Genomic DNA, 21884 nt, shown 5'->3' with positions numbered 1-21884 from the left:
ATTTCTGAGGTCTCAAGGTTGGCAAGTATGGGTGGGGCTGTGCCCCTAATGTTCAGTCGCCACTGCTCATTCAGTGCAACGGCCAGGGTATTCTATCAAGGATATAGAATACCTTGGTTGAAGGATATTCTACCTAGAGACCCAGAAAGATATCTGATTGGTTGTTTTTTTTCCTAACACAAAACCACTGAAATGCGTATAGTGCATGGACCGAGAAGGACAAACAAATCAACGTAACACTGTAATATTACAGATCAACAACACAGATACGATTCTCATTTATTAATTTTACATACATTTACATACATTTTATTTATATAATTAAATCAATTTTTTGTTTTTTTTAATCTGAGTGTTCCAGGGTATTCTCTGAATACCTTGAAGGCCCTGACGGTTCGCCACTGATAACAACATAAACAGACACTCTTGCCTCATAATGCAAAAAAATTGAAAGACTGGAATTTGTCATTGCAGGCAAAAAGATCATATTCCTCTCCTTCAAGACACAGACGAGTGAAATTAGGCTTCTCATTAGGCTTTTAAATGTGTTTCAAGCATACAGAGAAAACAACCCTGGCAGAGCTTTCAGTAAAACACAATGGAAACCCTGAGTGAGGAAAATAAGTTGAGAGAAATGTTTCTATTGTTAACAAAGAGAATATGGCACTTCCACGTCATATGCATTTGGACTTCAGACTCTTGGACAAATGCATGTCAACATGTTGTATGCCACACTCATGGTTTGGCATTTCACTTCAAACTGTCTCAGCTATATGAGTGAACATCATGGTGTATGCTTTCCCCTCCTACCTCTGCTTTCTTAAACATCAATGACAGCACTAAAGCCAGCTGTCGTAAAACCCAGAGGTAAGTGGAAAATAGCGCCCTGGAGGTAACATCGCTGATAATAAAAAGCTCATTGAAGACAGACGTGAAGCTGGAAATCAATATGTATCCAAACAACACATCCTCACTCCCAGGTCGGCCTATGTTAACGTTATGTCAAGTCCCCTTTGTCGGCTTTTTCCAACGCAAGGGGGCGGCCCTTAGCGTACATTTTCAACTTTCCGGGATGTCCATAGGCTTCTATATAGCTCCCTAAACGTATGTTGTAGACGACTTGAGATTGCAAGCGAATGCTACCCGCAGATCCATTCTCACATTCTATTGTCTTTCTGATTTATTTCACACAAAAAAGATTTAGTGGAAACGTTTTCACTTATAATATGATAACACATTTTATAAAAAAAACGGCAAAGTGGCAGGGCTTGCCTGGCCTGGCAGGGGGGGCACAGTGACTCATTTGGGGGGGCATGGCCCGCGAATGCCCACCCATGACGCCGACCCTGGTTACTTTGACGGCATGGAATTCAAAGGTGGAAGGAGTGAAGTTAGGTAGCTTGAAGAGGGAAAAGCTCCAGTTGGGAGAGAGCAGGAGACCAGTGCCACCTCCTCTGCCAGAGGGTCTGGGTGTATGGGAGAAGGAATATGCTGCGGAGAGAGCTGCTGGGGTGGATGTGTTGGATGGAGTAATCCAGGTCTCCGTGAGAGCAAGGAAATCCAGAGACTGCAGGGAAGCGTAGCCAGAGATGAAGTCAGCCTTAGCTGACTGGCAGTTCCACAGGCCCCCTGAAACGAGATGTTGGATCTCAGTGGAGCATGTGGGATAGACAAGAGCAGGCCGTTTAAATCGATTAGGAGATACACGGGGCCAGTGATAATTGCGAGAGGACACATGAACAGGAATGGAGAAAATACACATGATTATAGCATGAGGGGCTAGAGAACCAAAGAGAATTGAATAAAACAAAAGAAAACACCAGCGATACTTAGCTCAATCAAAGTAGGATTTGCCTCCTCTTTGCCTCCCTCGTGACTTCGTCTGGCTGACGCTCCAGGAAAGAGCAACCTAAGATGGACACCTGATTGCTGAGTTCTCACAGCTGTGGGGGCACGCCCCTCTAATTAGTTACCTCTCTTCAGCTGGTGGGCGACAGCAGAGTGTTCCTGCCTATTGTAATGCAGGGTTGAGGCGCGTGACCCACTGAGACCTATCTTACAGGTTGAGTTGAGCAGCTCTGAGATTTAAAATCTCTCAGAAATTGCCGTTTTAGCTACATTAACTACAGAACAATTATACAGAGTAGAATAATTGAAACAGAGAAGTCTATTTAAACAAGAATATAACTTACAGCGATTGCTGAGTCAGTATAGATAGTGTCCTCACCGGGTCTGGATGCACACTGTCGAGTCACAATAATAATAGCTGATGCCACTGGCATTTTGCCTGCACTCAAAATAACCTTCCACCTTCCTGCCTCACACGCTCACATCATGTAATCAACATACAGTAGCACAGCTGTAAGCTATGGCTAACGCTCTGCTAGCTACAAGGATGGCTTGTTAACCAACACGTTCTCACTCCCAACCCGTCACATGTTGACGGACGGTCAGGGCGCCTCCCCGTCACTCCATTACGTACAGGGTATCCCTTGGAAGTCAGTTTTCAACGGGCAGGGCGTCCCATTGACTTGCATAGAGCTCCCTGAACGTTGCTCTCCGCAGATCCATTCTCACAGCGTTTATCAACCTTTTTCTTACTCAATATCAAGCCACACTTATTGTTTTGCCAGGCAACGCAATCATTTACAAACTCTTCAACTACAACCCTAATTATATTTAAAAACATTTTAGAAGGCCTCACGAAATACTTTAATGTAAATTAAAATGTAAATGTGAAGGGATGTGTCTAATGTGGTGATTACATTATTCACCCACGGATCTATGGGCTGGGGTATTGTTCCGCACGGACATTTTAGTTAACCGGACTTCCTGTTTATGTGAAATACGAAAACATTTTTTTAAAATAAAAGGATACTTTATTCCAAGTTTGCTGGATTTTCTCTTTGGAGGTCATCACATAACAGCATTGTAATACACGGTTCGGCTGCATTAAATATTACATATCTGCCGTATGTATTATACTCTTATAAGATGTATGTAGATCAGGTGTCTCAGACTCCAGGCCAGCGGGCCAGACGTGGCCCGCGAGACAGTTTCTCATGGCCCCTTTGTTGATATCATGTAATAGTGTTAATCTGGCCCGCGCGTTTACGTTTGCGCTTTATATTTCAATTTTATTTTTCCCGCTGCTGCTGCTGCTGCTGGCAGGGAACTGCTGCGCGGAGTTCCCTCGCCCCTCCCCCCTCCGAGGGAACTCCGCCACACGTCAATCAAATGCGCGCAGCGGAATCAATCCAGAGTGATCCAAAAGTGACACAGAGTGGAAGCAAAATATATCGCCATGTCTTCATCAAAACTTTCAGGGAAAAGAAAAATCGATGATGACCACAGAACATTTCAGGAGAAGTGGGAGACTGAATATTTTTTTGTTGAGTACAGGGGAAACGCAACGTGCCTTATATACACAGAGAAAATCGCTGTATACAAGGAGTATAACGTCAAACGTCACTACTCAACTAATCATGCAGAGTATGCAAAATACCTGGGAGATGAGAGAGAGAAAAAAGTCACAGAGCTAAAAAAAATTCTATGGAAGCAACAAAATCTCTTCAAGAAAGGAAGCAATGAGGCTGATTTAGCAGTCGAAGCTAGCTATGTGGTGAGTGAGATGATTGCTAGGGCGGAAAAGCCGTTTACGGAAGGCGAGTTTGTAAAAAAATGCATGTTGCAGGCTGCAAGTATAGTCTGTCCAGAAAAGAAGGGTCAGTTCAACAACATCAGCCTGTCAGCTAACACAGTGGCAGAGCCATAGCCGTGGGAACATGTTTCAAATGGGGGGTGCTGTGGGGATCACATCCTCTAGGGGGGTCAGGGGGGAAGATTTTTTTTCAACATTATAAAGTAAAATGCTTCAATCTGGTGCACTTTGAGCTGAATTGCCAGAGACTAGATCTAAGGGGTACAACTCTAAACACCCATATCGAAAAGATCGGTTTACATTTTAATAATCAAATAAGTGTGTGGACATAACCAATAACCTAACATAGCCAATAACAAGTAAATGTAACTTATTTTATTTTTGTTGTTCATTTATTTCTTATTTGACCAGTTAACATTTATTTATTTATGCATATTCTTTAATCTCTCCAGATGTAAACAATATTTCTGGTTTACTGTCCTATAGTATGCACTGGAATGATTTCAAACCTGTTTTAATTTATCCCAATAATTTTAAAGGTGTGACTTGGAAATATTTGTTTACATAAATTGTTAACAAACCGTTTGAGACCCTCTGAGATAACTTAGACTAAAGTGAACTATCTAAACCAGGGGTCGGCAACCCCTGGCTGGCACACGGCACCCTAACCAGTGGCACACTAGGAATAAGTGGAATAAGTGTGCAATAATATTTAAATTGTATTTTCCGATCTTGAGCGCGTCTACCTGCAGAAGGAAGCCATGCACGCAACGCAGCCCCGCTCTCTTTAACTCCAGGTGACGTTCTGCCGCTTTCCTCCGTGGTGCAGTGCTGATCGTTTCACCACAGAGGAAAGCACTTCACAAATTGCAGTAGGCCTACCCATAAGGAGCTATACAAATGCCGCAGTTTTTGCGTGGCTTTGTCTTTAGTTGAAAGCCCAGTGGCGATCTGCTCATCGAAATAATATGCTACAAGTTTGGGGCAGACTGGCCATCTGTGTGTTCTGTTGAACTTTCCTGTCGGCTCCCAGACCGTAGTCGAGGAGGGCAGAAGCAACAAGCTTCAGGTTCAATAACCCACTTTAGCTTAAATGACTGGAGAGAGGCGAGCTCTTGGGAGGCCGTTGCATTTATTTAGCTGTTCTTCTGTTTCACAAAATACATCACAGACCTCTGTTTTTCTGCTTCCTCGTTTCACTTCCAGAAACATACACACGTTCCCTCACTGTCGCTCTGCCAACCACACACACACATGCACAAGCCACACCCCTCTCTCTCTCTCTTAAAGGGACAGCGATCCCATCTCACTCTGCATGACCCTAATATCATAACATGTGTGTCCTGGAGAATCACAGAACGGACGATTGTCCTTAGTATTATGCCGTTTAAACCAATTATTGAAATGTGGTAAATGTGTAAGTTTTGTTGACAGGTCCACACACTGCTTCCCCGCAGCGAGGCTTCCCCCCCCCCGTTGATAATTCTCGATAGTCGGCACGCTGACCCCTGATCTAAGCCGTCAGTCCTTTACCTCACTGAGCCTCTCAGTCTGTCTGGCTATCAGTCCTGTCCAGACAGCTGATATCTGTCCTGTGTGTGAGCTGCGGGCGCCCGATAAGCCAACATCGCCCACTTTCATCGTACAGGGCAAATGGAAACTGTAACCGGGGTGAAAAGGGTGTTATCTTTACTTAATTATGAATGTTATTACATCAGGGCTGAAAATTCGTTTTTTTGTATTATATTTCCATTTAATCTTGTGGACGTGAAGATTCCCTGTCCTCTATCAGGGGGTGCTGCAGCACCCTCAGCACCCTTACTTCCCACGGCCCTGGGCAGAGCGCATTTCTGACTTATCAAGTGACATATATGATCAGCTGTGCGACAAAGCCAAACTTTTCCGTGCATACTCTGTGGCTCTTGATGAGAGCACAGACATCACTGACACCGCTCAGCTCGCAATGTATGTCCGTGGTGTTGATGACAATTTTGAAGTGACAGAGGAGTTGCTTACAGTGAAACCAATGCATGGCCAGACCACCGCTCAGGAGATATCTCAGCAACTGTGTGATGCCATTGCGGATATCGGTCTGCCATGGAAGAGGTTTGTTGGAATTACGACGGACGGAGCGCCATCAATGACAGTGAGAAAAAACGGGCTGGTGGCACTTGTTCAAAGAAAACTTGAGGAGGAGGGTGTGGAGGAGGCTATTGCTCTGCACTGCATTATCCATCAGCAGGCCCTTTGCAGCAAATGCTTGAAGTTTGACAATGTGATGTCTGTCGTTGTGAAATGCATCAACCATATCAGATCCAGGGGCTTAAAGCACCGCCAGTTCCGTGGTTTTTTGGAGGAAATTGAGTCAGAATATGAGGATGTGCTCTACTTCACAGAGGTACGTTGGCTCAGCAGGGGAAACGTCCTGAAGAGGTTTTTTGAGTTTAAAACAGAACTGAAAGTATTCATGCTGGAGAAGGGTGGGATGGCTGTTCCCGAGCTGAGTGATCCCAAATGGCTCATGGACTTAGCTTTTCTTGTTGACATCACGCAGGAGCTGAATGCTCTGAATAAGAAGTTGCAGGGCCAGGGCCAGCTTATTAGTGCAGCATATGACAATGTCAGAGCATTCTCTACAAAACTGATGTTATGGAAAGCCCAGCTCCCTCAGAAAAACCTCTGCCATTTCCCAGCATGCAAGGCTCTCATGGACAGGGGCACAGCATTCAGTGGTGAGAAGGATATTGATGCCATTGTGAAGCTACAGGAGGAATTCGATCAGCGGTTTGCAGACTTCAAGACACACAGAGCCGCTTTCCAAATGTTTGCAGACCCCTTCTCCTTTGATGTGGAAAATGCCCCTGGTGTGCTTCAAATGGAGCTCATCGGCCTGCAGTGCAATTCTGAGCTCAAAGCCAAGTTCAGGGAAGTGAATGGGAAAGCAGACAAGCTTGGACAGTCCCTGAGATTTCCAGGATGTTCAAGCGGACCATGTACCTTTTTGGGAGCACATATATGTGTGAACAGCTCTTCTCCACCATGAACTTCAATAAGTCAAAGTACAGGTCCAGACTTACTGATGCACATCTTCAAGCCATACTGAGGGTTTCAACTGCTTCCTCCCTCAAACCAAATGTGGCTCAGCTGTGTGAGAGGAAGCGCTGCCAGGTCTCTACCAGCAAGGAGTAGGCAAGAAAGACATAGTTATGTTGTGAAGAACAGTTCATGTTAAGAAGATGTTGAAGAACTGTTAATGTTGTATTTTTTAATAAATGTTTTGCGGAATACTTGAAGCGGCCCAGACTTCCCCAGACTCTACGTCTAGCGGCCCCCAGGTAAATTGAGTCTGAGACCCCTGATGTAGATAGTATAAGAAATGTGCAGAATACGACAGTTTAATGGTGGAGGTATACACACATATTGATAGATGTCTTGTAATGCACTGTTGAGGAACCTGCAACCCAAGTTTTTCATCTCCGGCCTTGTCAGGTATTGAACAATCAATAAATAAAGAACACAAAATTATTAAATAAAACACAGAATTTGTGTGATTATACTAAATGATTTACAAATAAACACCACTGCATATTTACAACTGTTACACATGCTGATGTAACGCAAATGTTTCCAACTTGGGATCAAGTTGGCGTGAATTCAGTCTCTTAGCCTTTTTGATGTATTCAAGGTTTTTATGGTCTGTCCATACCAGGAACGGCTGAGCGGCCCCCTCTAGCCAATGTCTCCATTCCTCTAAGGCTAGTTTCACTGCCAGTAGTTCCCGATTGCCTACGTCATAGTTCCTTTCAGCTGAGGACAACTTATGGGAGAGATAAGCGCAGGGATGGAGCTTATTATCCTTCGCAGCCCGCTGAGAGAGAAGTGCCCCCACACGAGGTTAGAGGCATCCACCTCTACCACGAACTGTCGAAGTGGATCTGGGATGGTGAGGATGGGAACAGAGGGGAACATCTCCTTTAGGCCTTGAAAAGCGTTAGCAGCTTTGGAGTTCCATTCAAAAGGTACATGAGGAGAGATAAGTTCATGTAGCGGGGAAGCAATAGAACTGACATTTCTGATGAAACGTCTATAAAAATTTGCAAACACCAGGAACTGCTGTAGTTTTTTCCTGTTGACAGGAACTGGCCACTCGGCCACGGCACTGACCTTGGCAGGGTCCACCTTTATTTGACCGGGGGCAATTATGAAGCCCAGGAATGATGTGGTTTGGACATGGAACTCGCACTTCTCTGCTTTAACATACAGTTGTTTCTGTAGCAGGCGATCGAGGATTTGACGGACATGCTGCTGGTTGGTTACGTTGTCAGGAGAAAAAATCAAAATGTCATCAAGATATACAAAAACCAACTTATTCAGGAAGTCCCCCCAACACCTAATTTATGAGGGCCTGAAACGATGCCGGTGCGTTTGTCAAGCCAAAAGGCATCACCAGGTACTCATAGTGTCCACTTGGTGTGTTAAATCCAGTCTTCCATTCGTCCCCCTCCCTGATTCTGACCAAATGATATGCATTCCTTAAATCCAGTTTGGTGAAAATGTTGGCGTCTTGCAAAAGTTCAAAGGCGGAGGAGATGAGTGGGAGAGGGTACCTGTTTTTGATGGTGATTGCGTTCAGAGGGCTGTAGTCTATGCAGGGCCGGAGTGATCCATCCTTTTTGTCGACGAAAAAGAAGCCCGCTCCCGCCGGTGGCGAGGAAGTGCGAATTAGTCCGGCCTGCAAGGAGGACTCAATATAATTGTTCATGGCCTCCCTTTCAGGTCCGGAAAGGGAGTAGAGGCGACCCTTGGGAATGGGGGAGCCTGGTACCAAGTTTATAGCACAGTCATTAGGCCTATGTGGTGGCAGGGCAGTGGCTCTGGCTTTACTAAAAACTTCCTTCAGGTCCCAATAGCAACTGGGCACCTTGGCTTGTCAGGGAAATCTTGTTCCTGTATTTGGATAGCCTCAGTCATTTCTGTACATGCAGTCTGAACAAGATCTTGGGTCTCAATCCTTCTAGCATGGGGAGTGTTTTCACCAGTCTTATTGTCTCTCAAACAGAAATGCTTGCAGTCCTCTCCCCATCCCTTAACTCTCCCAGATCTCCAGTCTATGTGTGGGTTGTGCTTGACTAACCATGGGTAACCAAGAATAAGTGGGTGCTGAGCAGAGTCAAATAAGTGGAAGGTCATGTGTTCTGTATGTGTTGCATTTACGGTTATTTGAATGGGCATAGTACAATGGGTAACGGTAAACAATAACTGACCATCCAGAGCAGAGGCCTTTAACGGTTGCTTCAAAGGAATTACAACACAGTTACACTTCTTGGCCAAACCCCAATCCATTAAACTTTCATCTGCACCAGAATCTATGAGAACCCCTTGAGTTAAAACATGTCTATCTACTTTCACTTGTACCTGTGTCAACATACGAGGAGGGAATCCAGAAGACAGTCGGCTCACCAGAGTCCTCCTCGTCCCTGATGAGCCCAACCTTTTACTGTACAAGAAGCCAGGAGGTGTCCCTGCTCCCCACAGTAAAAACACCTGCCCTCCTGAATGCGCCGAAGACATTCCTCAGGAGTCAACTTTGCTCGACCCAACTGCATGGGCTCCTCTGAGACACTTGGGAGCACTCTTCTTTCAGGAGGAGCATCAGCAGGAGGTCTCCAGGCGGGACGATGGCTTGGTGTGCCCCCTTGGTGTCGAGGCAGTCGTGCCACATTCTTAAACCTTTCTTTTTGTCTTTCGGCCAGTCTATTGTCTATTCGAACTGCCAGTGCAATGACAGAATCCAAATCTTCTGGGAGGTCCAAAGGTATTAACTTGTCTTTAATGGAATCCGAAAGACCAGATAAAAAGGCGTCGAGCAGTGCTGGAGAATTCCAGCCACTATCTGCTGCAAGGGTCCTGAACTCAATGGCATAGTCCGATACTCTGCGCTGGCTTGGTGAGACTGTCTGTAAATAAATCAAGAGAATTACAGGCAGGTGAATCTCTCGCCCATTTGGACGTAGCCCAGGCCGCTGCTCCCCCCGTTAAGTGGCTCACCATGAAGGCTACTTTAGAGTGTTCCGTGGGGAATGCAGCAGGGTTATATTTATAATGAAGATCGCAATGAACAATGAAAGGGCGACAGTCACCGGAATCTCCGGAGAATCGCTCTGGAGATGCCAGACGAGGCGGTGGAGCATGGTGTGGCACATGGTCAGCTGGAGCAGTTGGTGTGTTAGCAGCAGCAGGAGACTGAGGGGATGAACCAGCTTCCAGGTGAGTGAGGACACGGTGCAGCTGTTCGGCAAGGTGATTCACCTGAGTATTGACGGAGGCTTGAACATTTTCCTGAAGGCCAGTCAGGTCCCTCACCCCCAGGTTGATGGCGCCCAGCTGCTCCTCATGCTGGTGTAGTCTCGTTCCTTGAGCTCGCAGAGCTATCTTCATTGTCTCTGAATCCGCTGGGTCCATATTTTGGTCAGTTCGTACTGTTATGAACCGAGACACAGGACACAAGACCCAAAGGCAGGACTCGAAGACAGTTGTCCAAAAATAGAATGTTGTTTAATAACAAAACTAAATCGTACTTTCAAAAAATAGAAAGTAGTTAAATAACAAAAACTAAATTGTACATCAAAACAAAACTCACTTGGCAAAAGGTCTAAATCTCAAAGTAAAGTGTCAGGAGTCAAAAGGCCCAGGTTCTCACGACATGAAACATAACAAACTGACAAGGGAACAAATGAACACATGGGCTATTTATAGGTGAGGGAGGATGGGCACAGGTGAAAACTATCAGGGCAGGGCCAAGCATTCTCAAGGGCGGGAAACACACAAAGGCAGGAAATGTGGGATCTAACATTACATTACATTACATTGCATTTAGCTGACGCTTTTATCCAAAGCGACTTACAATAAGTGCATTCGACCAGGAAGATACAATCTTGAAGAAAACAGAATCATATAAGTACATCAGGTTTCATAGAGCCAAACATTTCAAGTGCTACTCAACTGGCTTTAGATAAGCCAGCCCTTTATTAGTATATAAGTGCTTTGTTAGTAATTCAATCGCTCGAAGTGGAGTCTAAAGAGATGAGTTTTCAGTCTGCGCCGGAAGATGTGTAAGCTATCTGCTGTCCTGATTTCAATGGGGAGCTCATTCCACCATTTTGGAGCCAGGATAGCAAACCCACGAGTTTTTGCTGATGGGAACTTGGGTCCCCTTCGCAGTGTGGGTGCAGCGAGCTGTTTGGCTGATGCAGAGCGGAGTGCACGTGCTGGGGTATACGGTTTAACCATGTCCTGGATGTAGGAAGGGCCAGATCCATTCGCAGCATGGTACGCAAGTACCAGTGTCTTGAAGTGGATTCTAGCAGTTACCGGAAGCCAGTGAAGGGAGCGGAGGAGCGGAGTGGTGTGGGAGAATTTTGGAAGGTTGAAGACGAGCCGCTGCATTCTGGATGAGCTGCAGAGGTCGGATGGCACATGCAGGTAGACCAGCCAAGAGGGAGTTGCACTAATCCAAGCGTGAGATGACGAGAGCCTGGACCAGAACCTGCGCTGATTTCTGGGTCAGCTGGGGACGTATCCTCCTGATGTTGTAAAGCGTGTATCTGCAGCAGCGGGTTGTAGCAGCGATGTTTGCAGTGAAGGAAAGTTTGTTATCTAGGATCACACCCAGATTCCTTGCAGTCAGAGTCGGGGAAACAACAGAGGTGCCGATGTTGATTGTTAGGTCAAGAGTGGGACAATCTTTTCCCGGAAGGAAAAGCAGTTCAGTCTTGTCAAGGTTGAGCTTGAGGTGATGAGCAGACATCCACCGAGAGATGTCTGCTAGGCAAGCAGAGATCCGTGCGAAGACCTGGGTCTCTGAGCGGGGAAAGGACAGAATTAGTTGGGTGTCGTCAGCGTAGCAGTGGTATGAACAACCATGCGGGCTAATGACAGACCCGAGCGAGTTTGTGTACAGGGAGAAGAGGAGGGGACCAAGAACAGAGCCCTGAGGGACCCCTATAGTTAATGGACAAGGGTCGGAATCTGACCCTCTCCAAGTAACCCTATAGGTGCGGTCTTTGAGGTATGAGGTGAGGAGGGAAAGTGCAGTGCCTGAAACTCCAAGTTCTTGGAGAGTGCGAAGGAGGATCTGATGGTTCACCGTGTCGAATGCAGCAGACAGGTCCAGAAGGATGATGACAGAGGAGAGGGAGGCTGCTTTAGCAGTGTGCAGTTCATCAGAGACAGCAAGGAGAGCAGTTTCTGTTGAGTGACCTGCCTTGAAACCAGACTGGTGCGGATCCAGAAGGTTGTTCTGATGGAGATAACAGGAGAGTTGTTTAAAGACAGCGCGTTCAAGTGTTTTAGACAGGAACGGGAGGAGAGAGACAGGCCTGTAGTTTATAACATCAGACGGGTTGAGAGTGGGTTTCTTTAGGAGAGGGTTTACTCTTGCCTCCTTGAGACTGTTTGGAAAGTGACCAGAGGTTAGAGAAGTGTTGATGAAATGGGTGAGAAACGGTAGAATATCAGGAGCGATAGTCTGAAGGAGGTTTGAGGGGATAGGGTCCAGAGGACAGGTGGTAGGACAGGTAGACGTAATGAGGGTAAGAACCGCACTTGGAGAGAGAGGGGAGAAGGAGGTCAGTGTGTGGGTGAAAGGTGGGTCTGGTGGCCAAGCGGTGAGTATGGGTGAGTCAGAAAAAGAAGAGCGAATATCATCACCCTTTTTTTCAAAGTGGTTAACAAAGTCGCTTGACAGAAGGGAGGAGGGGGGAGGGGCTTTGGGGGGGTCCAAGAGGGTGGAGAAGATAGAAAATAATTTTTGGGGATTGGAATAGGAAGATTGGATCTTATCTTGAAAGAAAGTGCTTTTTGCCTGAGAGATTGAAGCAGAGAAAGAGGAGAGAAGAGCCTGATAGTTTAGGAGGTCGTCATGGTGTTTGGATTTCCACCATTTCCGCTCCGCTGCCCTAAGGATGGTTGTATTAGCACGCAGTGCGTCATTTAGCCAGGGAGCAGGAGGGGATTGACGAGCTTGCCGAGATGTGAGAGGACAGAGAGAGTCCAGAGAGGATGAGAGAGTAGAGAGGAGAGTTTCTGCAGCAGAATTTGGAGGCAGGAGTTGGAACGAATCAGAGGAAGGGAGGGCTGAGAGCACCGATGAGGCAAAGGTAGAGGGGGAGAGGGAACGAAGGTTGCGGCGGAAAGGTGCAGAGTTAGAAGAGATTAGGTTGTTATGTTTGGAAAGGGGTAGAGAGAATGAAATGAAGAAGTGATCGGATGTGTGAAGCGGGTTTACAGAGAGGTTAGAAGTAGTGCAGTTCCTTGAGAATATGAGATCAAGGACATTGCCAGCGTTATGAGTTGGTGGGGATGGAGACAGTGAGAAAGCAAAGGTGGTTAAAAGAGATGTTAGTTCAGATATCTTCCCTGTCTGGAGGTTGAAGTCTCCAAGAAGTAAAGCGGGAGGGCCAGTTTCAGGGATGTGTGAGAGGAGATTATCTAACTCCTCCAAGAAGTCCCCCAAGGCGCCTGGTGGACGGTAGAGAACAACAATGGTTAATTGTATAGGATGGGTTACTGTCAGGGTCGGCTCCAGAACAAATCGAATGGGGGGGCAATCATTTACCACGGGGGGGCACACACATGCTGTAAAGTCTCTTGTCTCTCACACACACAGCACTCTTCATTAAGCCAAGTCTCTCTCTCTCGAACACACACACACACACACACACACACACACACACACACACACACACACACACACACACACACACACACACACACACACACACACACACACACACACACACACACACACACACACACACACACACACACACACACACACACACACACACACACACACACACACACACACCTGAAAGTGTGTTATGTAGCACCCTCTGTTGTTGTTACCTATTTCCGCCAGCGGGTCATATTGACCCCACCCCTTTTCACATAAACATGACGTGTTGCTATAGCAACGCCTTTTGTCTACTGTGGTTCCCACTACTGACTGTAGTGAATGAGTGCGCTCCGCAGCAAAGAGCTGTGGGGCGATTTGAAAGTACGTTATGCTGGCCGGGGTGTCTAAATAATGCTTCCGGGCCAGCGGGCCATTTATAATGTCGAGCCCTGTTCATATGAACAGCTGAGACTCCACAGATCAGGTCAGAGGGCCTGGCGATCCACTGGCAAAACAAACATCCAGTAGGCTGTTAACCTTACTGTTTTTCTAACAGTAATCAACTAATAATTTTCATAAAGTGTATATTTATTCCAAACTCACAATATATATATCCTTCCAGTAATAAAACGTAATGCACAATGCAATGGTACACAGTATCCAAAGTCTTTAGGCACTGGTTAGAGGCATTCATGTAAAGCAGATCGCCAGAATCCAATACTGGTAAAAACGTTACAGAGATCAAATGTTTCCTTGTCTGAAAGGAGAAACCTAATTTTAAAACAACATTTTCAGTGTGTGACTTGAAAGATAAGTTCTGATCAATAATAAAACCTAGATATTTGTATGTAGTGACCCTTTCAATGTCAATGTCAGTCCCTTGAACAGTACAAATGTTGGGGAGAAAATAAGTTAACTTTTTGCCATTTGAAAATATAATGAGTTTGGATTTGTCTGCATTTAATACTAACTTGAGTTGAGATAAATTAGATGGAATAACATCATTGCTCTATAGAAGAGGATGAACAATAAATAACAGTATCATCTGCATAAAAATGGAAAGCAGCCTTTGATAAATTATTAAAGAGATTATTTACATATATGGTGAAATTATTGGTCGGGTTCCATCTACTTTCAGTGTGTAAAAGGAGTCTCCTATCTCCTCCACGATAGCCTCAGTCACCACATTGCTGAGTGTACTTATGAGTTCATTTTGCATTTCGTGACAAGTGTAAGTGGCGTTTCGAGGGACTGATTTCACTACATCAGCCAATTTGGGGTCTTTTTTTATCGTATAGTCCAGCAGGGAGAGGAAAAGGCCACTGCCCCCCTCTGACATGTTATCAAAAGCCTCTATCTTCCCTCGTAAAGGCAGCTGTTTTTCCACCAGAAATCAATAAGAGAGGAGATATAATACCTGTTTTTTCGTAGTTGGTCTGCGTTAACAAGTGTAGAAATCTCCTTTCCAGTGCTGGCACGCCTCTCTCGCTCCTTCCACATTGCATAGCAAGAGAGATGCTCCTTTGAATTTGCATATTTCTGAAATCCCGTCTCTCTCCACCGCATTTTTCCAGTTACGGAAGCCAACAGACATAAATGCATCCATTCTCCGGGTTTTGCTAGACTGCCGACAGCAGAAACAAAATGCAGCATCGGCCTTGACACTGTATTCAAGCCAGTCTCGGTTGTGATACCAAGCAGAGACAAACGAACGCCTCCTGCCAGTGAGGATGCTGTAAGGGTATTGTTTAAAGAAGATTTGTTTGGGCTGATCAGTTCCAATATCATCTATGGGTTGTTGAATTCCAGCGCTAACGTTAGCTGCAGCAGGTGGATGGGCTTGGCTAGCAGGTTGGCTGGTCGAAGAGCACGGCTCCAGCTCTTCAGAGGTGGTGCCGCCGGCGATGCTGGAGATGGGTGCATTATTCCCTTCGTTTTCAGGAGGTGGAGGAGGTGGAGGAGTTGGAGGAGGCCGTGTAGCAGCTGCACCTTGCAGCCATTTACGTATATCCATTACTTTATTACTGTCCGACAGTCCGAGCATTAGCTTCGTCTCACTGACTTGCTAGTTATAAGCGCATTTTTTGAATTAATAACAACAAATCAAAGGCCGGGGTCATTGGTCAAGAAACACACCAATCACCAGTGAGCAAACCTCAGGCTGTGTTTTTTTTATTTATATTCTTTATTTCTGATTTATTTCACACAAAAAAGATTTAGTGGAAACGTTTTCACTTATAATATGATAAAAAAAATTATAAAAAAAACGGCAAAGTGGCAGGGCTTGCCTGGCCTGGCAGGGGGGGCACAGTGACTCATTTGGGGGGGCATGGCCCGCGAATGCCCACCCATGACGCCGACCCTGGTTACTGTGACGGCATGGAATTCAAAGGTGGAAGGAGTGAAGTTAGGTAGCTTGAAGAGGGAAAAGCTCCAGTTGGGAGAGAGCAGGAGACCAGTGCCACCTCCTCTGCCAGAGGGTCTGGGTGTATGGGAGAAGGAATATGCTGCGGAGAGAGCTGCTGGGGTGGATGTGTTGGATGGAGTAATCCAGGTCTCCGTGAGAGCAAGGAAATCCAGAGACTGCAGGGAAGCGTAGCCGGAGATGAAGTCAGCCTTAGCTGACTGGCAGTTCCACAGGCCCCCTGAAACGAGATGTTGGATCTCAGTGGAGCATGTGGGATAGACAAGAGCAGGCCGTTTAAATCGATTAGGAGATACACGGGGCCAGTGATAATTGCGAGAGGACACATGAACAGGAATGGAGAAAATACACATGATTATAGCCAGTGGTCAAGTTGTAAAAAAAAGCCAGGGGGGATGGTGGATCTGCATGCCCCCCCCCCCCCCCGGAGATTAAAAACAAAAACTAACCTGCAATTCAGGGTAGTTGAGTAGACTGGATATATGTTTGGTGCTGACTGCCTTAAGGGCCCTTAATTTGATCTGATGACAGCGCATTTGGTGGGAGACCAACGTTGTACCCTTTTGATTAGTGTTTAAGCACAAAGATAATTATTATATTCTATTACTGTAAAACAACTTGCATGCTATGGATATATTACGTGTCAGATACTCCTGTCATTGATCTTGACCAAGGCACCTCAGAATTAGAGTTGGTCCCATGGCTACCACTGCTCCTACATAGTTAAGGTAAATGCAGAGGACACATTTTCCCACTGGGTGCAAGTGCAACTTCAACTTCAACTTCACACTCACAATACCTATAAATCTACTGGGAATTCATCCATTAAATGTTGAAACAAAACCTCACAAAACATTGAACATGAATCCTCTCTAGTCAAGTCCATTTTAATTCAAGTGCAAGAACATGGATTAAACAAATATACTATTTACAAAATCTGAAAATAATACATATAATATGATATACAAATACAAATAAACAGTTTTATTCAATGGCTACCAACCCAATTCTCCCCTATACTGTAGTATCTCATAGGATCTTCCAAAGAGTTTCATAATCATGTTTTTTAATGACAACTTTCCGGGCTCTTGCTCTCAGATCATTAGCCAAGCTATGACTTTGAAGCCAAGACTTGACATAAACTTCTGGTTTGAACATTTGTAGTGGAGGGCCAACACACTTGATGAAAAGCAAGGCTGACATACTTTTTACCTCTAGCGTGCTTCTAGTTGTGGTTAAAATGTTCATCTGACTGAACCCACGCTCACACTCAGCTGTGGAGATGAAGGAGGGGTTTTAGCTCTTCTGGTGCTTGTGGTGTCATTTCATCAACAGTTTTGAGTTTCACCATATCAACATATTCCCTCATTCCTCTCTGAATTTGTCTGCCATCATCAAGCTTGAAAAAGGAGCAGAGTTCCTGTATTTCCTTTTCGGCATAACGAACACCACACACATCTGGCCAGTTTGATGGCTGCAGCACTTTGACATTGTCAAGAAAGCTCTGGTACTCTTCTTTGCTTCTCTGTTTTCCAGGCAGTGATCCCATTCTTGTCTCAATTTTAGCAGCCAAAGCATGAAAAAAATGTTGGTGGTTTATTTCTCTGCTGTGTCTTAAATTATTTGTTAGTGGCACCCCTTTGAATAGCTTCAAACCGATTGCAGTCTGAGCCACTTCTGCCGCTGGTCCAGGCTGCTCTGCCATGGACTTCAACACACGGACCTGCCGACTGAGTATTGCTACAGCCTTGGGGAGCGTCATGTTTCTGTCTTGAAGAGAGAGAGAGAATTCAGACAACTCTTCTAAAGCATCATACATGATTCCAAGATTGTGCACAAAGGTGACATTAGAAAGGCGATCTATTAAACCACTGAACATGCATTTCTCTGTTGAACTTCTTTTAGGATCAACTGAGGCATTGGAAAAGTGCTTGTGGATTGCAGGGTACTGCTGCCATACAGCTTTAATGGTCCTGTAACTGGATGCCACCCATCTAGTGCTGAGAATTCTCCCTATGTTCAGACACTGTAAAGCAAGTTCCTCACAACATTCAGTGAGCTCACGGCGGTTTTTGGCCGATGCATGATAGAGACTGTACACTTTGTCAAAGAAAAACTGGAAGTCATTCATCCCTACAGTTTCTTCAACAGCATCTCCAACACTCAGCTCAAGACGGTGGTTCATGCAGTGCCACACCATTACGTTTGGAAACCTTTCTACGATTTTGGTTGCAACACCTGCTTTACTTCCAAGCATTACAGAAGCTCCATCTGATGCAAAGCAAACAAAGCGTTCACTCAGAATAGCTTCAGAGAAGCCATGATGTGACAGATTTTTCATTAGAGCTTGATAGATTTCACCTGCATTGGTAGCAGAAAGCTCAACTAGATCCAAGAAGAATGTTAGGGGCTCTTCACTCATCCCTAAGCTCGCTCTAATATAAATGATCAATACTGATTTTTTACTGTCAGTTGTAGCTTCATCTATCATAACAGAAAGTTTTGTTCCACTTTGAAGGACCTTTCCAACTACTCTCTTTCGCATTTCATTTGCTATGTGTTGGCTGATTGTTGCACAGGAATAGTCTGAATGTAAAGTTCTTCCCATGTCTAGTCCATTCAAGACTTGCAGATCAATATCGGACGGTAGATCTGTGAAAGGCCTTCCAGATTTCACAATCTTGTAAACTGTACGAAATACCCTATCAGTAGTTAAGAAGTGATCCCTTTGCTTTTCAGAAGTCAATGTTTCCAATGTCTTTTCTTTTGCTTTTTCCATGGTTTTCTCAGCTGCTTGGTGATAGTCTGACATTTTATGCCTGTGTATTTTCTTACGAAGAGACTGCAGCTGTGCTGCTCGGTTTGTACCATAGGCTGTAACCTTAACGTTGGACCACTCCTCAGCAATATGCAACTGGCTGCTCCCACCTTTACTTGGCCCAACCACTTTCATTTTCTGGCAGGTTAGGCAGCCAAGTTTTTTGCTTTGACATATTAGCCATGGATAATACTTTTTTTTCTCCCTGAACTTGGTAGATGTCCAGCATTCAGGGATATCTTGCTCATTATCTCCCTGGTTATTTTGGTCAGAATCATCAACACTATCTCGCCCTGCTTCTGCCTCCTCCTCTCTTCTTTTTTCTACCACAAAAACATAAAATCTATGTTAAAACCCCACTTGGTAAGATACATTTCCCCTCTTCGAAAAAGAAAAGTGTCTATTTAGAATTATCAAACCTGTTCCTTCTGCAGCTCTAGGCTCCTCTGCTTCTGCCTCCTCCTCTCTTCTTTTTTCTACCACAAAAACATAAAATCTGTTAAAACCCCCCCTTGGTAGGATTAGCTACATTTACCCCTCTTCGAAAAAGAAAAGTGTCTATTTAGAAATATCAAACCTATTCCTTCTCCAGCTCTAGTCTCCTCTGCTTCTGCCTCCTCCTCTCTTCTTTTTTCTACCACAAAAACATAAAATCTATGTTAAAACCCCCCCTTGGTAGGATTAGCTACATTTACCCCTCTTCGAAAAAGAAAAGTGTCTATTTAGAAATATCAAACCTGTTCCTTCTCCAGCTCTAGTCTCCTCTGCTCTCCTTCCTGCTTCCTCGCCATGTTTATCCTCTATATGAAGAAAACAACGGCATTATGGTTTTGTTAGAATGAGCAGACAGTGAAGTAGGCCTACTGTCAAGTTGTGTTTTTTTTTCATATAAAATAAGAGCAATGACATTCAACCACCAGAAGCCGCTATCACACGATTCGGAGGAATGCATCACATTTAAAGCTTTTTAAGTAATACATTTTGGTCGCTCACAGTGACTAAAGGTGCAATTTTCACACTTAATTTATATTATATGATCTCACTAAAATGAATGGAAAGCTTATCAAACAAAGTGCTTAAATCACTAGTGGATACATGATCATCGAATTGATACACAAAATCAGCCTAAAGATCCTCCAGGAACCTTAATTCAAATGGGTTCTTTCGGAACCAGTTTTCATACTGAAGAATCCCAAACTTGGACTATCTACCATCCTTAACTGAACTTCACCGGCTGTTTCAGGAACCGTCAACGACACCTGTTCTTCTCTGTGTTCTTCTGCCCCTGTCGTCTCTGCTTGTACACTAGCTTGCTCTGCCTCATCCTAAATTACATTTCAATTTTTTCCCCGACTGAACATGTCTAGGCTAGTTAAGTGTGTTGCTTATGCGGTCGCCTAAGCAGTAAAGAGCTGTGGGAAACCCTGCGAGATATTCCATGTGAAAAAGAAATCAAATCTGACATTAACTTTGTGAATATAACAAAGGTCTAACCTGACGTTGGTTACTATAGCAGCTAGTACTAGCTGCCTGGCGTTAGGCTAGTTAACAAGAAAAAAAACGTAAGCTCCCAAACTATAACTCTGTTGTTATCGCCTCTGTCCAGAGATTACACATTTGGTGACATATCAAAAGTATTCTTGACTTACCTTCAGTGGTACTTTTTGTCCTCTTAAAGCCGAAGTAGTCCCTCAGGTCAAGCTGTCCTTGTCGCTTACTGGCCATGATGCTTGCACAGGCTGCGCTGCTATCGTTGACGCTGACTGACTTGACATCAATTTCGTGATCGTGATATGTGCACGAGCCCCTCGTCCACAGTATTTTAGCGGCTAAAATAATGTGGACGAGGGGCACGTGACGTGCACATATAAAATGTAGAATGTTGAAAATTAAACATTGGCAATATTTCCACATTAATTGATCAAATAACAGGGGATGGGAAGGGGGGATGGCCGTTTCATAAGGGGGATGGTTTTGACCATTTTAATACCTAAGGGGGATGCCATCCCCCCTCAACTCGACTACTGATTATAGCATGAGGGGCTAGAGAACCAAAGAGAATTGAATAAAACAAAAGAAAACACCAGCGATACTTAGCTCAATCAAAGTAGGATTTGCCTCCTCTTTGCCTCCCTCGTGACTTCGTCTGGCTGACGCTCCAGGAAAGAGCAACCTAAGATGGACACCTGATTGCTGAGTTCTCACAGCTGTGGGGGCACGCCCCTCTAATTAGTTACCTCTCTTCAGCTGGTGGGCGACAGCAGAGTGTTCCTGCCTATTGTAATGCAGGGTTGAGGCGCGTGACCCACTGAGACCTATCTTACAGGTTGAGTTGAGCAGCTCTGAGATTTAAAATCTCTCAGAAATTGCCGTTTTAGCTACATTAACTACAGAACAATTATACAGAGTAGAATAATTGAAACAGAGAAGTCTATTTAAACAAGAATATAACTTACAGCGATTGCTGAGTCAGTATAGATAGTGTCCTCACCGGGTCTGGATGCACACTGTCGAGTCACAATAATAATAGCTGATGCCACTGGCATTTTGCCTGCACTCAAAATAACCTTCCACCTTCCTGCCTCACACGCTCACATCATGTAATCAACATACACTAGCACAGCTGTAAGCTATGGCTAACGCTCTGCTAGCTACAAGGATGGCTTGTTAACCAACACGTTCTCACTCCCAACCCGTCACATGTTGACGGACGGTCAGGGCGCCTCCCCGTCACTCCATTACGTACAGGGTACCCCTTGGAAGTCAGTTTTCAACGGGCAGGGCGTCCCATTGACTTGCATAGAGCTCCCTGAACGTTGCTCTCCGCAGATCCATTCTCACAGCGTTTATCAACCTTTTTCTTACTCAATATCAAGCCACACTTATTGTTTTTACTTCTTTATTTTAATTGAATAATGTAGGACTTTTGTTGCCGTCAGTTATGGGGAGAGGGGCTCAGAAGACTGAAATCTGTATTGTTTCATCGTTTTTTCCTTCTAATTTTATATTCTTTTCTAAACCACACACTATTATTTACTCAACAATAACACATACTTTTCCTTGTGTTTATTTATTTGTTTGATTAATAAAGACAAGTTGGAGTCCGTCAGAACCGAGGGTCGGAGCAGCTCATACAGTAGTAGTTGCTTTTGAGAATTTTACACCCAGAAGTAAGTATTCTCTCCGCTTCGCTTGACAAACCCCGTGATAGTTCTCAAGTTCTGTGATTGGATGTTTGAGTGTGCGCCGAGGGTTACGCCGAGCGTCAAACAACACTTTGAAATGGGATGGAACCACGGCAGAC

The sequence above is a fragment of the Notothenia rossii genome (genome assembly GCF_949606895.1).
Source record: "Notothenia rossii genome assembly, chromosome: 9".
NCBI classification, from domain to species: Eukaryota; Metazoa; Chordata; class Actinopteri; order Perciformes; family Nototheniidae; genus Notothenia; species Notothenia rossii.
Note: the sequence above shows the minus strand (reverse complement) of the source record.